This window comes from Temnothorax longispinosus, chromosome 1 (genome assembly GCF_030848805.1).
Source record: "Temnothorax longispinosus isolate EJ_2023e chromosome 1, Tlon_JGU_v1, whole genome shotgun sequence".
NCBI classification, from domain to species: Eukaryota; Metazoa; Arthropoda; class Insecta; order Hymenoptera; family Formicidae; genus Temnothorax; species Temnothorax longispinosus.
In genome coordinates this window covers 23,659,214-23,677,245 of record NC_092358.1, presented here as the reverse complement: position 1 = coordinate 23,677,245, position 18,032 = coordinate 23,659,214, and the positions used below count along the sequence as shown (strand labels likewise).

At 34.0% G+C, this 18,032-nt stretch overlaps 1 protein-coding gene and 1 long non-coding RNA gene across 5 annotated transcripts in view; one reads left to right on the top strand and one right to left on the bottom strand.

Annotated features, from left to right (window-relative positions):
- LOC139819429 (octopamine receptor beta-1R) overlaps nucleotides 1–18,032 on the top strand; it is a 120,742-nt gene that overhangs the window by 35,584 nt on the left and 67,126 nt on the right. The window lies entirely within an intron of this gene.
- LOC139819526 (uncharacterized) lies at nucleotides 7,984–8,529 on the bottom strand. The gene is made up of 2 exons (XR_011733750.1): nucleotides 8,300–8,529; nucleotides 7,984–8,190 (listed from the first exon to the last, which is right to left on the bottom strand). It is a non-coding gene; the product is annotated as an uncharacterized lncRNA (long non-coding RNA).

The following is an 18,032-nucleotide window of genomic DNA, read 5'->3' as shown; positions in this document are numbered from 1 at the left end:
TCTCTAAAAACCAGAACGATATCTGAGTTTGGAAAGTTAAATATTTGGTCAAACATTTATCTAGTGTAAAGTTCATTAACTATGGTATAGTTATACTTATTAGGAAATATACTCTTACTAATAACAATCTCATTAAACCTTAAGGCCCTTAAGCAATTCTTAGGCAATCCTTAGGTAATCATTAAGTTTTATTCATTTTATGATAGATAATAATGTATGTAATATTTATTTTTATAAAATAATTTCAAGCATGAAATTTTTATATCTACGTTTTATTTTGAGTGAATTTAAATTGATTTTATATTTATTGAATAATTTTATCAACCATCAATGTATAAAACAGGAATATTTTCGGCTTTTTCCAATTTTAACTAAATATTCTTTAATTTTAAAGAACACTACGTACAATTACGCCTACACACATTCCGTCGATCGGATAAAATATTTTTGTCTCTATTAGACTGAGCTAATTGTTAAAAAAATTCAATTAACGAACGCTATTGGATGAAACCGCGAAGAGTCAGCCTCTCGAAACGAGTCAACATTGCAAGGGCGGATATTCCGTACTGGCATAAGAGTCATTACGAAATACGTTGTGGACTTGAACAGTGAAATTGTCTCGCGTTTTTTTTTTCTTCTCTGGTTCGGGAAGCTGCGGAAGAAGCCGGTAGTCCTTCTTTCACGCTTGCAAAGTCGACCTTCGTAATCGTAGCCATGATTACGAAACATTAAGGAACACTTTTCCTATCGAGAGGAAGAAAAGTAATAACAGTCGATGGAACTTTTATCCGTTCCTGACCTCGTTGTGTGAATGCTTATTTCCTAAAAAGGAAGGATTTCGATCAAAACTTTCTTTCTCTCGTAAAAATTTTACGTGGATTACCATAATCTATATGTATTCTAAATAATTAAATAATTGTAAAATATTCACAAAATTTTATTACATAAATAAAATTTATACATCTATTAATCCTATGTCGTATAAATTTATACAATTTTTGTATATATATTTTACCTTTCACACACATCCAAATTTCATTAAAACATAATTTTAGGTTTACAGCCTTAAAATTATAAAAGCATTAGAGATAAATGTAGGAACATATCATGAATTGCATGATCGGGCAATGATAATAGAAACGTAACGGAGATAAGAGATACGGAGGAACTCAAATGGAACTATACAGAAATGAAACGTCAATTTTACTTTATGCTTCTCAGTAATCAGGCCGTTCCACCCTATTTGCTCGTGACGCATTTCTTCGTTTTTCGTTTCCGATATTCCCGCATTTCATCCATCCCCTCGTCGACCATCTTTACACACTGTAAATAAATTTCAATACCGGACTTTAATAAGAAAATACTCAAACACATCAACGTAATTTCAAATTGAATAAGTAGTAAAAACATAATAAATAATAAAGATTGCCAATCGCGATAGATAGATAAATTATTATATTTAATTACAAAATGATTTTAAAATATTTGGCTAACGCTAAATTATTGTCATCTTAGAATTTAAAATAGCGTATCCTATTAATTGTAACAAAATACAGTATTACATTGCAGCATTGGAGAAAAGTCTTTAATTAAAAAATTGGCAGGTAGAATCCGCGAAATCCTTCTTACACATTACCGTGGCCTTCGTCTAGCGCGCTGCGGTTGCAGCTGTAACTACAAGCTGCAGCTGTAGATTCGATTTAAAGCGATGGCGCAGCCGGGGAAGCAGTTGAGATATAGAAAATTCACGCGGAATACAGAGAAAGACCGGTGTTGGTTTTCGCTCTTATTATTCTCGCGTTAATCTTACCGCTCTTATTTTCTCGCGCACTTTTCTATTTTCCGATCGCTTCTCATGCACCTGCGCTATTAAATACCAAAAGGGCGTTTGTAAGTTCCATTACGAGAAATTTCGCTCCCCGGAGAATTACGCGTTCTTCATGATATTTTTAGAGGGATTATCGAGAAATCTCATGCCATGGGCTACTCATGGGGGAATGCAATTTAACAAAGGACTTGCTCTAGGGATTTTCCCCTAAATCGAATCATAATAAGTCTGCCAAGATAGAGAAATAAAAAATCTAATGCGACATATTATTTACGACCGGAATAAAACTTTATTTTAAGACTCAGACACATATTTCATATTTATTATTAATTGATTATTGACTAGTAGTCTATAAAAGTTATTTATAAAAATTGGAAAAGAGATGATTTAAAAAAATCGAGGAAATATTTTGATAATACAATAATTGAGTCTTCTTTCCATATAAAAACCTATCTTTTTTTACAAACATCTCTGTTTTCATTGTTACTGTCAATTTATGGGTTAAGCATTAATATATTTTACTTGAGCTATTTGTTTTATAATTATTTCTTGTTTCTATCTTTTATTACACACACGCCATCAACTTTCTTGATGAATCTATGTTACTTTCGTCCCATGTTATGTCCGGCGAAACTAACAATGGAAAACACTCCATGTGCGCACTGTGAAAAGCTATGTAGAAGTTGCAAATTGGAGCTGACAGAATCGTTCCACCGCGTACGAGCCACGGAGGGATTTTCTATTCTCGCATAGGGACATCTCACACGTTTTCTCCTCTCTCTATCGATTCAGTAAGCGGTCCGTAAGGAAGAAGCGGCCTTAAGGGCGCACGCTCAATGGCGATAACCTATTTACCTATGTAGACCCGCCGGGACACCACACCGGGTGACTCATTTTCATCGATCCGCCGGCATCTCATCGTTGTGCAACTTCCGCTTTTCTCTCTCTTTCTACTTTTTTCCCTCAATAAGCGGGAAGCTTGGGCACCAATTAAAAGCTATCTCCAGTGATAAACACGCGAATTAAGCCTAGTGCAAATGAAAGATTTGTGTACAGGTTGTTCCAGATATATACTTGTTTTTTCATTTACCGATGCTTTGACCAACTGAGATTAACTTTTCTTTAACAAAAATAGATAATAAATTTTTGAACTTATTTTATATTCAACGTTTAATATTTTTCGTTTTACATATAATGTTAAAAAAAATTCTAAAGTTAATGTCACGATTAAGAAAATTCAGATTTTTGTGATTTAAAACTTAAAACAATGAAAAATGTTTAATTATTAAATAAACTATCGTTTTTTTTAAGTAATTAAGAATAACATTTTTTATTGTTTTTTCACATCCATAAAGCGCGACTCTCAATTTGCGACTCAAAAAATTGCAGGCAGTTTTGTAATTCTGTTAAAAAAAAATCAATTTCAATTTCACGCAAGAATTTGTAAATAAAAACTGGCACAGTAAACCTTGACACTTTTTAATAAGATCAAATATTTGTCATACAAACAAAATTTACAAGGAAAGCATTTTCCTTGATTTTTTTGGGCTTTTAGAAACAGTTTTCATACTCTTTTCAGCTTTCATTGCTGGAATCAGTTTTTCATATCTTGCATTTTAGAAACTACTTTAAAAAATCATACACAAGAGTATTTATAACTGATAAATTTAACAGATAACAAACGTTATTTTATCTCGTAACTGGCGTGTTTATTTTGGAGTTGCCTTAACTATGGCCTCGAAACTTTATCATTCGCGGCTCTCTATTTATCATGAAAATATCTATAGAGCAGGGTGGAGCTCGGATGCGCTTTTTGCTGCCTTTCCAGAGCGAACAGTGAATGGCGCGTTACTTATTAAGGCAAACTTTGGCGCGCGGATACAAAACCGTGTTGGTATATGAGACTGTGTGTGTGTTTATAATCATTGAATAAAGTTTGGCATACTTTAGCAGCTTTCTTGGTCATGGAAGAAAAACTGTTACCGATACAATAGGTATCCTTTTAGGGAGCACAAAAGCATGAAAAATTTTTTCTCAGCACTTTAATTGGATCTCCTTCTATGTCCACACTGTAAATCCAAGACTGTTATTTCTATACGCGTAAACGTCTAAAAATGACACATTTGACTGAAGCTCGTTTTACATGTTCTGCTGCGTGTTAAATTAACACGTTTAATTGTATTAAATTAAAAGTTAATACCTTCAACGGTGTTAAATGACGTGATTTAAAACGGCAAGAAATGTGTAAGAAGAGCTTCAGTTAAAATAACATACTTGGATTTGCAGTGCAGACATCTTGAGAGTCCATTTTTCTTATTAATAAGAAGCTCGCTCGATTTCGAGGCGTCGCGAATTTATTTGACAACACTAAAGACTTTGCTTTCCTTGAGAGGCAATCTTATTTTAAACATCGTTATATCATGAAAATTAGTCCGTCGTTAATTCGCTGTTCCTGTACAGGATGGGAATAAGTTTATTATCCTGTAGCATTTGGAAGTTATAATAGACTTCTGTTTATCTTCACTAGATTATCTGTAGTATTCTACTCTCTTGGCAAAGTGCCCCTGCAGATAGAATTATATCGATCTGCCAATTTATATTGGCAAGTACTCTTCTCTTGTTCTCGCAAGAAAAAAACTTTCTTGTCTCGATATTACGAAAAGCTTAGAACTTTGAACATACATTATATTTTATGCTTGCAAATGCCACAACAGAATGTAATATATACACATATATACACATACATATATTTCATTTTATCTATTATATTTCTATTTCTATTATTTCTGCTACAATTACAAAATACTAATATTTTTTACTGTAAAATTTAATTCAGTGAAATTTTGATAATCGCGTAGATCCGGCCATTGATTTTCTTATTGTCGTTACAATTCCTCTTCAATACAAGTTCTCACGAAAGGGGATTTCATCTGTTTAAACTCTCGCGATTGTCCTACAAGAAATCCCATCAAGTGGAAAAAACGCGTTTCCTTTTTTATCATTTGAGAATTCTATTGTCATGAACTAAGTATAAGTTATTTCTTTATGACGAGGAAAAATAAGAACATTTTCATTAAGCAAAGCCGTAATGAGCAACGATGGAATTCGGGCTCTCGCAAGGGTTCGTTTCTTGCAAGATAGCGATTTCACGCGGATTGAGTCTCTCTCACATGACAACTCGTCGACAACTCTCAACTGAAATAAACATTCCTTTGCTTTTCTTTCTTATAAGAGGAGGTGAATTTCTCTGTGTCAAAGGAAAATGATGCGAATGAAACAAATCATTTGTACGAGGTAACTTTTCGTGTTTTCAGAGCGTTTTTTCTACAAAAAGAAGTAATGCTTTATATTCATCTTCCAAACTTGGAGAAAGAACGAGAAAGTAACTTTCTACTTTCTATTATACACTTTATACAATAGAATCAATTGAATCCAACGGCATTCGCATAGCATTCTCTCCACTGAATAAGAGTAGTGACAACTTGTTAACATAAAGTTTAAAATTTCAGCGACGTTTATTAGTGCTCTGTAAAATTTCAAATATTTCTATAACTTCTAAACTTAACGTTACAGAAACTAAGATATGTGCCGAAATAAATCTATAACGCATGTACGATATATCTGTGATACAGACTGCACACACAATCGATAATGTGCATAAACAGCCGTCCTGCGGAACATCCTAATTTGCATTATGACATCATTTTATCGAATTAATTAGTGCCGTTACATCGCGCATCGCCGCACTGCTTCAAAGTGCAACCGACAAAGCTCAAATATTAAACTATGCCTGCGATACGCCCCTTTTGGAATGTTTTCACTATATTACGTACGTACGTCACGGCATTTTGCCCCCATCGTCAAGCGGGCAATAATTGTCATTAAATTAATTGTATAAAACAAAATAATTATTGGAATATTATAATAAATGAAATAAGTATATTATATACATAATTTCTTAAGTAATTATTTTCTTTTTTAGAGCTTTTTTTAAGAATTAACAATCTTTGTTGTGATTTTATATACTTTCAACACTAGATAGAACTAAAACTAGAATTCTCTATTCAGATTGAAATTGCATATAAAATTTAATGGCGAATCTCAAAACATCGATACTGCAATTACTTGCAACACGGATCTTTTAAATCTTACTGTTCGATATGTGATTGTAATTTCGTGTTTCATTTTTAACGTTAATTATATTTAGTTTCTTCATTTAAAAACTGTAAAAGAATTTTGCAAACTGTTTTAAAAAAAATTAAATTTGATACAAGATAAAGACAAATTTAATAGAAAATTATAATTAACGTAAATGAACATAACAATATAAATACATGTACAATATAAGTACATGTGAATATATGTACACACACTTACAAATTATTTAATATAGAATTATTTTAATTAAAGAAAATCTTAGCAAAAAATTATTTCATTTATAAAATGTTAGATTCATTTGCTTTGAGTCAACGCAATTGGCAGTAATTCGATAATTGTTTACATGCCTTGCAAGCGGAAGTGATGATCGAATTATGCCGCCAGCAACTCATACTCGCGTATTAAATAAACAAATAAACGTGAAATTCAGTCGTCATATTACTGGTAGAGATGCGGGATATAAATATGTCGTTAATTAGCAGCTAAATTACTGCGCAATCCAGAATTCAGATATTTCAGTTATGAAATGCAGATAAATTCATAGAATGGCATTTTTGCTAATTTAATAAATATATTTTTGTATTTTATACATTTTTATGTATTTTACATTTTCTTTCTCTGTATTTTTCTCTTTCTTTCTCCCCCTTCTCTCTTTCTCTCTTTCTCTCTTTCTCTTTCCAATTATTGGAAAAAATTCTCTTTGTATTAATTTCTTATTTTTTACTATAGATTTATATCTGGAAATTTTATCAAAACAAATTAAAGAATCAAATATTCTATTTAAGAAAATTAAATCTTTAAGTGTTATTTTTAGTAAAGTTTTTTATTTAAAGCATTTAAAATATTTAAAAGCTTTAGATATTCAGAATATCTAAAAAATAAGGGTTTTATTAGAGAAATAAATTCTTAATTCTTAAACAAGTTTAAATTTTCTTTATATAAAGAAAATCCAATGTAAAAGAACTTTAAAAAATTTTTCTTTATTAACATATTTAGACTTTTCTAATGAAATAAAAAAATGACTTATCGTATTTTAAAATACCTATGGAACTTTCATAGGTATTTTAAAATATTACTAAATAAGATAGAAAAATAAAAACAACATTATAATACATAGGACAATTAAAATTTACAATTTTGTGCTTAAGTTACATATTATTTTAGTGATACGTTTATTTCGGTATCATAATTTTACGATTTAACAATTATTCAACATAAAATATTAAAATAATTTTATGTTGAATACAAGCTTTGACGTATATGTGCGAGTGTGTCAGCTTATACCTATATCTAAATATTAATTTCTTTATCAAAATTCATGTGGATTATATCAAATAAACTGAGGACGAGCGTGGGCTAGTAGACAGCGCACTGGTCTATTGAGCCAACGATCCCGGGTTCGATTCCCGGTAGAGCTAGGAAAATTATATTCGTTCGTTCTCCTCTCGTAAGGCAATGGCAAACCACCGAGTATGTCTTGCTAAGAGAACTTCTCTAAAAAATCTAGCCGTTCGGGTTCGGCGTTAAAACTGTAGGTCTCATATACAATGTGTATAATCCACGTGCGCGCAACATATTTATTTAAGTAGTACATCGCACCCTTAGAAGAATACTGTCACAGTTCAAAAAACTTCGATTTTGAGTTAAGCCCATAAAAAGTACCTACGCTTAAAATGTTACCGAATGTGCTATAATACTGACACAAGCCTATATACGAAATTCGCTACACGGAGCAGAAGTCGTTATTTTTTTAAACCGGTTACGTTGCGGTCACTGGATAAATAGTATCATAAGTGAATTGACAAGTAAATCACACCAGACCTCTTGAAGAAACAGTATAAATTTTATCATAACAAAATATCATAATTGTAATTGCGTTAATTATCTTATAATTTAAAAAAAATTGCTTTTTCTCTCTCCTCAAAAGTATGAATTCTTCAGTTGTGGCAGTATTCTTTTAAGAGTACATGTAGAAGAAAATGTAGACAATATTATCATACTTATAATCAGTATATTTATTTATTTATTTATTCGGACGTCATAGATATAAATAATTATTTATATAACGCAGCAGCGCAAAGCCTTGAAGCATAATTGTTTAGTTTCTTAAATTATCAACCTTCTTAATTTATATTTTAACCAGTTATTTTTTCTTCGGCTGCCTTTATGTAGTCGTAAAGGTGTGATGCAACAATACCTGCAGCCTACAAAGAAAGAAAAAACATATCAAATGATAGGTTTTAATTCATGATAAAGCAATATTTTACATCAATGTAAAATTGTATTATAAATTGACAAATTGATCAAGCTTACGACATTAGCTGCAAATCCTTCAGGAGTTGCATCTGCAACTACGGTCGCAATTTGGCCCGCATGTTCGAAGGCTTTTTCGAAGATACCTTTGAGGACGGGACCTGCGAGGTCAGGTTGAGCCACAGCTAAAGGATGAGCCGAGGGACTAGCCCATGTCAATGCGCCGCTTAGACCTACGACGATTACCGTGATAAACAAAAATTTTGGAACTTTCATTGTGCTGTACTCTAATTTCGCATCACACTTCTGCTGTTTTATACCCTGAGACTAGCCGACCTAGCCGATTATCACCAGGAAATATTCCGCTCGGAAATAAAAAATTGTAAGGCACAGTTTAAAGTTAGATATATTTTTATTATTCTTAAAGCTATAAATAACTTCCGATATTTTTATATTGATACATAAGCTATCCTTGAAATAATGCGAATTGGTTGCGCGTGAAATGCCGAAATGTCACGCTGTGCTTCATAAAGTTAAAAAAATGAAGTTGACTTTTGTCTTATAGTTATAGAGATCCTCGAGTAACAGATTGGACACCATTCATCCACCATATTATTCAGGACATCTATGGCGCGTTTAAAAAAAAATGTTTAAATCAGTTTAGTATCTATATAGTTTATTAATAAACAAAAAATGATATTAATTAAAAATTCATAGTTCAAAGAAAAAATCTTATTTTTGGAAAAATTTAAAAATAAACACGTTATAATAATGTGTTCAAACAGCGCGGAATATATATAACCACTATATCAAAATTATTTATCTTCCTATTTGTTTATTTTTTAATGAAAGAACTTTAATTACTTGCTATAAATTATTACTTGTTAGCATAAAGTTGGTATCATACAAGTACGATTTCTTGAATAATTGTACGTTGTTTACACTGAAGTTACAAATCTCGCAAGCGCCAAGCAGAAACGTTAATATTATCATTAATAAATTTGATCAATATCTTTACACTAAACATAATTTTCAACCTATATTAGCATTATTATTACAATTTTGATTTAATTCGCTAGAGTTTAACTATTTTCATTTTGTTAAATAATTATAACTGTAATATTTTGATTTAATACTTTATAATTTAAAAAAAATAACTTTTTATTTAAGTATATAAATATTTAATAATGATAACTTAAATTTACCTCGTAGTTGTCCTGAACAATATGGCTTATCAAAATACCAATCAAAAGTTGTCTAAACGGTATCCAATCTCTTACTTGAGGATCTTTGTCTTATAGTAAAGTCCCTATTAGAAAGACTCTGGCTGCGTTCGGGAAGCGCGCTATTAGCGCTATTGCATCATTCTATCTTTATCGCTCATCAGGTGTAAAACAAGGATAAAATAAGCAAATAGCACTAATAGCGTCTTCCCGAACGCACCTTCTATCTTATAGTAGCCTATAGCGCCATCTATGATGAAACGAGTGCCATCTTATGTCACCTTTAATTTCAAAAAAGTTTCGCCTCAACCATTTTTTCATAGAATCCATATTTTATGAGATATTTGTGAGATATTTGTCATTAATGTTATAAACGATTCACCCTGTGTACAGGGTGTTGGAAAAAGGTGGTATCAAATTTTAGAAGCATTATTACTCGTGAAAACAAACCGAAAAGTCTTAATAAATATTATTCTAAAAACTATTTATTTCCGAGTTATAAAGCACTCGATGAATTCTTCATTCATTTCACGCGTATAATGCATTCTATAATGTATTACACATGACCGCTCGTATACTCGTCCTTCATAAGCTTCTATGATTGACGATTAATGAGTATCGTCGAACTTTTGGAAGATATTCCTCTTCTACGCAGACAACAAATGGTTCATTCGTGATGGTGCCCTTGCGAATTTCCTCATGATTGTTTTAGACAACATTTAAGCAATTATTTTTAAGAAAAGTGGATAGGACGTGGCGCTCCAGTGTGTGCTACCTTGCTCACCGGACTTAGTATAGCGGTAGTAGTAGTAGTAAGTGGGTGGTTCCACTTGAGCCCCCGACGGTACCAGATCCTAATGATCCTTTGTACTTCCTCACTCATTTTTATTTGCTAAGTGTTTTGGAGCCAGCCCTTAGCCTAGTACCAGGTTTATCAGGTCTGTCACCTTAGCATTTTTCCAAATCTTGGTGTCTTTAGGTACTTGCAAGCGGAAGTGATGATCGAATTATGCCGCCAGCAACTCATATTCGTATTAAATAAACAAATAAACGTGAAATTCGGTCGTCATATTACTGGTGGAGATGCGGGATATAAATATGTCGTTAATTAGCAGCTAAATTACTGCGCAATCCAGAATCCAGATATTTCAGTTATGAAATGCAGATAAATTCATAGAATGGCATTTTTGCTAATTTAATAAATATATTTTTGTATTTTTACATTTTTATGTATTTTACATTTTCTTTTTTTTTTATTTTTCTCTTTCTTTCTCCCCCTTCATTCTTTCTCTCTTTCTCTTTTCAATGATTAGTAAAAATTCTCTTTGTATTAATTTCTTATTTTTTACTATAGATTTATATCTGGAAATTTTATCAAAACAAATTAAAGAATCAACTATTCTATTCAAGAAAATTAAATTTTTAACACTTATTTTTAGTAAAGTTTTTTATTTAAAGCATTTAAATTTAAATTTAATATTTAAAAGCTTCAGATCCTTCAGATATTCAGAATATCTGAAAAATAAGGGCTAAATTAGAGAAATAAATTCTTAATTCTTAAACAAGTTTAAATTTTCTTTATATGAAGAAAATCCAAGGTAAAAGAACTTTAAAAAAATTTTCTTTATTAACCTATTTAGATTCTTTTGATGAAATAAAAAAATGACTTATCGTATTTTATAAAATACCTATGAAATTTTCAAAGGTATTTTAAAATATTACTTATGAAAGATAAAAAAATAAAAACAACATTATAATACATAGTACAATTAAAATTTACAATTTTGTGCTTAAGCTACATATTATTTTATTGATACGTTTATTTCGGTATCATATAATTTTACGATTTAACATTTATTCAACATAAAATATTAAAATAATTTTATGTTAAATTCAAGCTTTGACGTATATGTTCGAGTGTGTCCGCTTATACATATATCTAAATATTTATTTCTTTATCAAAAAATTCATGTGGATTATATCAAATAAACTGAGGACGAGCGTGGCCTAGTAGACAGCGCACTGATCTATTGAGCCAAAGGTCCCGGGTTCGATTTTCGGTAGAGCTAGAAAAATTATATTCGTTCGTTCTCTTCTCGTAAGGCAATGGCAAACCACCGAGAGTATGTCTTGCTAAGAGAACTTCTCTAAAAAATCTAGCCGTTCGGGATCGGCGTTAAACTGTAGGTCCCATATACAATGTGTATAATCCACGTGCGCGCAACACATGTATATGGAGAGAAGTCACCACGCTCGGACACGAGTAATAGGACTGAGGATGGATGGATATCAAATAAAGAAGAAATAATAATACACACCTTCGACGAAATGGTAACATTAAACACAATCGAGATACGCAGAACACATAAATTTATACTGCCTTGACGTGACATTTTTATCAAACAGTCGTTGTAATTTTAATAGTTATATGCGGTGCATTGCAATAGAAGTCTCTCAACTGTATTTCTAAGAATCAAGTATCTGCATCCAAAACGGCATATTATTTTCTAATACTTTTAAAACTCAAAATAGATTTGCAATAATATACAAATAGATTTTAAATGTAGATTAATTAATATGTAAAATTTACCGCGCAAAAAAATATTCGAAAGTACTGTAATAAAATAATATAAGTTTCTTCGTAACAATCTTATCTTATTTTCTATTAAATAGTAATCTTTATACACAAACTTCTTACGTTGTGTATGTTTTCTTCTAATTTTGTCAAGATCTTTAAGTTTCGTACTAAAATATAACACGTCATACAGTCATTAATAATACTTTAGAATATTGCCAATCATATTTACACCGTATGGTTTCCTCGAAAAAAGTATTATTCTTCTTTTTTTTCTCTTTTAACATTTTCTTTGATAAAAAATGTTTATTTTTATGTGATTCTTCGTTGACAAAACTTTTGCAAGTCGCATTTGAATTTGTGATTTTATAACAGTAGAATAGAAATTAGAAGATGGACAGAAAGGGAAATTAAAGGTGGCAATTTTTATTTTCTCTCTCTCTTCCTCCTCTCCTCCTCTCTTCCCCCCCTCTCTTACTCTCTCTTTATCTGTCTATCTACTGTCTGTCTGTCTTAGCTAAAGGTAATCTTTAATCAACAATCTCACGAAATTGACGGCAAACGGTCGTTAATAATACGGCTCTTTTAGGCCAGTAAAATTAGCTCGAAAAACACCGAATATCTACAAAACGGATTGACAAGCCAATTTTTTTAGGGTGAGTAGAGGGTCATAGGAGATGCCCAAATTCACAAAGTTCCACAAAATTTTCTTGTGCGTCGGCGGCCATCTTGAAAATAGGGGTAAATATTTAAAGTTTGAATATCTCGGCTTCTATTGGTCGAATTTTGTTTTCAATTTTGTAGGGAAAAATATTTGCTATAACTTTTGTTCGAAAACATTTTTAATAGCTGTCAAGGAAAAAAAGTTAAAACCAAAAAAGTTGCCGTTAATCAGGGGTTGAACAATTTTATTGACACTTATATCGCCCCCTGTTAGTTTGATAAAAAAAATGTTCCAATAAAACTTGTAGAGGATTCAATGCTCTACGATTTTCGTACATATTGAGCATATTGAGCATATTGAGCATATTGAGCATATTGAGCATATTGAGCGCGAGCGCGCACGCCTAGGGTACTCCGCGACGCATAAGCAGTAATTACCTAAAAATTTACACATTTTCGTCAATAATCAAGATTTTGGAAAATTTAAACGCTATTTTGTTCGTCGTAAAAAGAAGAACAAATTTTCTCTAGTTCATTTTTTTATAGGATGTATAGTTTTTGATCGCTAGGGCAATTTAAACAAATAAATTGTTAATAACTTTTTATTGCATCGACTTACGAAACAACTATTTACAGATTCCTGTTCTACGACCCAAAAAAACATAAAAAAAAACATTAACTTAACCCATCAACCTCGATAAAAATGCTTAATCGACCTGACATATGGACTAATAAATACTCGCTCATTTTCGAGAAATTTTACTCTGAAACGCTCGAAATACAGATCACGACTAATCGAAAATAATACACAATAACACACACAAACAACACATACACAATAACACACTGTACAGTTCGCGGAAAAGAGTTTTATAATATACGACAATTTACAATAAAACCGCGAATTTTCCTCACGAAAAAGAGCATTTACTAGATACACTCAACTTTGGCGCTCTCTATCTCTAGTGTTTTTTGAGCCACCGCAAAAAAATATATACGAAAATCGTAGAGAATTGAATCCTCTACAAGTTTTATTGGAACATTTTTTTTATCAAACTAACAGGGGGCGATATAAGTGTCAATAAAATTGTTCAACCCTAATTAACGGCACTTTTTTGGTTTTAACTTTCTTTCCTTGACAGCTATTAAAAATGTTTTCGAACAAAAGTTGTAGCAAATATTTTTCCCTACAAAACTAAAAAAAAAAAAAAAAATGCAACCAATAGAAGCCGAGATATTCAAACTTTAAATATTCACCCCTATTTTCAAGATGGCCGCCGACGCACAGGGAAATTTTGTTAGAACTTTGTGAATTTGGGCATCTCCTATGACCCTCTACTCACCCTCAAAAATTTGGCTTGTCAATCCGTTTTGCCATTTTCAAACCTAATTTTACTGGCCTAATCCTCAAGTAAGAGATTGGATACCGTTTAGACAGCTTTTGATTGGTACTTTGATCAGCCATATTGTTCAGGACAACTACAAGGTGAATTTAAGTTATCATTATTAAATATTTATATACTTAAATAAAAAATTATTTTTTTTAAATTATAAAGTATTAAATCAAAACATTACAGGTATAATTATTTAACAAAATAAAAATATTTAAACTCTAGCGAATTAAATAAAATTGTAATAATAATGCCAATATAGGTTAAAAATTATGTTTAGTGTAAAGATATTGATCAAATTTATTAATGATAATATTAACGTTTCTGCTTGGCGCTTGCGAGATTTGTAACTTCAGTGCAAACAACGTACAATTATTCAAGAAATCGTACTTGTATGATACCAACTTTATGCTAACAAGTAATAATTTATAGCAAGTAATTAAAGTTCTTTCATTAAAAAAATAAACAAAATTTTGAGGAAGCTAGTATAGGTTAGAGTCCTATATTAGTAGAGAGACGCAAACTTGTTTTTCCTTCTAATTGGTCGGTTATAGACCAATAGACAGCAGGGAGTACGATCATAAGATGGCGACGGTAGCAAAGTGGGGGTAAAGTTTGCGTCTCTCTATTAATATAGGACTCTAGAATCTAGAGTCAAAATCGTACGGGTATACGAGCACAAGATGGCGACGGCAGCAAAGTGGGATAAAGTTTGCTCTCTCTACTAATATAGGACTCTAGTATAGGTTAGGGGGTTTTTTCTATGATGTCCTCGGGTGAGGACGGTTAGGTGCCTTATTCACTCATGGAAATTGGCACATATAATCTAAACCTAAAAGATTTTGTGGCTCTAGCACTAAATCACTTAATCCATAAGACTGAATATTAAAAACTACATACTACTGAAAAAATTATTTGTATCTAGTGTTATATAACTTTGCCCGTAAATTTGACGAATTTGAAAATCTTATACAAAATGTCCCAGTTTTTTGTTTGTATGAGACGGTAAATGTCGATTTCTTCGGTAAAACCGGTCTCTCTCAGTTCAAGGTCCAAAGTGGCTCTTCGCTCGTCGTATTTACAACATCTCAATATTAAATGAATATCTTCGCATTCACAGCCACACTCGCATCTCTCACTGTCGACATAACCTTTTCTCTTAAGGGAAACTCCCAGATTATAATGATTGGCTCTAAGTCTGTTGATAAAAGTAATAAAATATCTCTCAGCGATAACTTTGCGGAACCATGGCTTCGTAGCTTCTCGGTCATAGAATAGTTCAAAGTAGAAAATGCCCTTGTGTTGCGCCTCGCGCGAAATCGACGTCTGAGTCGACTCCCATGCCTCCCTCCTGGCTTGCGCCATGAGATCCCCCACCGGACACAAATGGTGGGATCGGCCTCCTCCTCTGCCGCCTCCTTAGCCAATCCATCAGCGATCTCGTTTCCCAGAATTCCCACGTGAGCCGGGATCCATACTAGTACAATCTTTTTTTCCGTGGTATCTTTCCAATTTATAAATAAGAATTCTGGCCTCCGTAACATACTTGTTTTTGTGTACATTCAAATGGTTATTTTTAATTGCTTTAAGGACCGATTGACAATCTGATAGGATAATTATCTCGTTACTCATCTCGTCACACCGTTGCCACACAAGTCGAAGAGCAGTACAAACAGCGAATGCCTCGGCAGTATAGGAAGAACATAGATTAGGGAGGCTTATTTTGTAAGCCTCATCTGAGTCACATATAACAATGCTCGCGCCTGTGGACTTTGAAGATTCATTAAATGATCCATCCGTAAAAATAACAACAAGCTCTGTACCCAGCTGATGTCCCTCAGTGATCTTACGTATAAGGGAGCGATCTGAAAATCTTTTGCACTTCCTTACAGCACCAATGTCTAGGTCAACCGTTGGTTTGAAGGTGTGGGCACCATATGTTTCCTGGAAAATCTTATATTTATCTACCAGACCAATGAGATGCTGATATCGAGCAGCCCTCCTCCAGATCTCCGCAAGAAGATGGGGCTTATAGGTGGGCTGTCTAAATCGGATGTAATTCTCGCCGTCTAGTAGAGCTCGCAGTTTATCACATAATCCATTACGATTATGAGCGATCGCCTTATTCACAAAATTAACGCCCAGCATCATTGCTCGATCCCTCAAATGCACAACCTTCGCCTCAGCCACGATCACATTATTAGGTGTAGACTTCCTGTAGCCCAGAGCCGTGCGGATACCCATGTACTGGGCTCTTTCCAGTTTTAATTGTAACGAGAGATTCCTGGGGAAAAATACAAAACTTCCATAGTCAATGATAGATCTAACGAGACTCTTATACAGCATCAAAGACGTGTTCACTTCCATACCCCTGGACACTCCACAGAGACACTTGATAATCGAATTGGCGCGGCTTACCCTGCCTCTCAACTCCTGTATTTGTTTATCGAAGCTCAGTTTATTATCCAACCAAACTCCCAAGAATTTGGCAGCTCCGCAATTGGGAATCTCACACTCACCAATACGGATAGTCATCCCTCTGTCGACAAATCTACTCCTGGAGAACTCCACAAAGACGGTCTTCCTGGGTTCAAGATCCAGTCCCACTCCGCACATACGCTCAGCTATAATATTCACCACACGCTGCAGTATGAGACGATTTCTCTCCCGGTCCAGCCCGCGGACATAAGTCCCACATCGTCCGCGAATTCCACCGCCTCAACGCCCTCCGGAAGGCCCGCGCACAGATCCTGCGTGTATAGCGAATACAATATCGGGCTCAGCACAGCGCCCTGCGGGAGCCCCCTGTAGACGAGGCAATCCACGAAATCCCGGGCATTTACGATAAATCGCACACTTCTCCGATATAGCCAGTTGCTGATGAATCTGGCTATGGCGGGGGGGCAGTTCAGCGCTATCAGCTTCGCCAGCATGATCCAATAGTCGACACAGTCATACGCAGACGAGACATCCAAGAAGGCAGCAAGGGTGTACTCGCCCACGCACATAGCCGTTCTGATGTCAGCAACGATTCTTGTAAGATTATCCGCGCACGACTTGCCTCTGCGAAAACCACTCTGTGATGGACTAAATCTCTCCTCCTTCTCCGCCCACCAGATCAACCTTTCATTTATCATCCTTTCCATGAACTTTCCAACACAGGAGGACAGTGAAATAGGCCGCACCTTCTCTCGTCCCGTCTTGTCTATAAAAATCACCTGATAGTTTATGCCACTCATTGGGTAAGGAGCCCGTGATCCACACTCTATTAAAAATGTCCAATAAGCATTTCTTAGCGTTCTCCGGGAGGGCCCTGATAGTTTTGTACTCGATGCCGTCCATACCAGGGGATGAATCCCTCCTAATCATCTCCATTGCTCGGTCAAACTCTGTACGGGGTGAACAGGGCATCCAACTTCTCGTCGTCTCGACAATCACCAAAGTCCGTGACAGGCTCAACCCCTGCCGAGGGAGGGGCGAGGCTATTTATTGTTGAACCTGACAACTTCCTCCCTGTTTTTAGTCGGCCAGGCATTCCAGTCCACGTTTTTTTCTCGCATTCTTGATAATGCTCATGGTTTTCCAGACGTAAGAGAAACTTGTAAATCTGTTTATCTCACTACAGAATTTATCAAAGCTAGCTTTTTTCTTGAGTTTAATAGTTCGCCGTGCTATAGCAACATCCCTCTTATATGCCAACCAATCATGTAGGCTCTTGGAATTTTTAAACGCTGACAGAGACCTCCTTCTATTCTGAATGACCTCATCGCATACTGCGTCCCACCATTTGTGAGACCGTTTTCTCTTTCCTGGATCGATGTGGGTCGGTAGAGTCCCAGTACGCCTACCCGACGCCCTCGCAACCGCCCCCCTGATGACATCGATAAATGCAGAATAGTACAGCTCAAGATCCTCTTCCAAGGACACTCGACCCGAGGAGA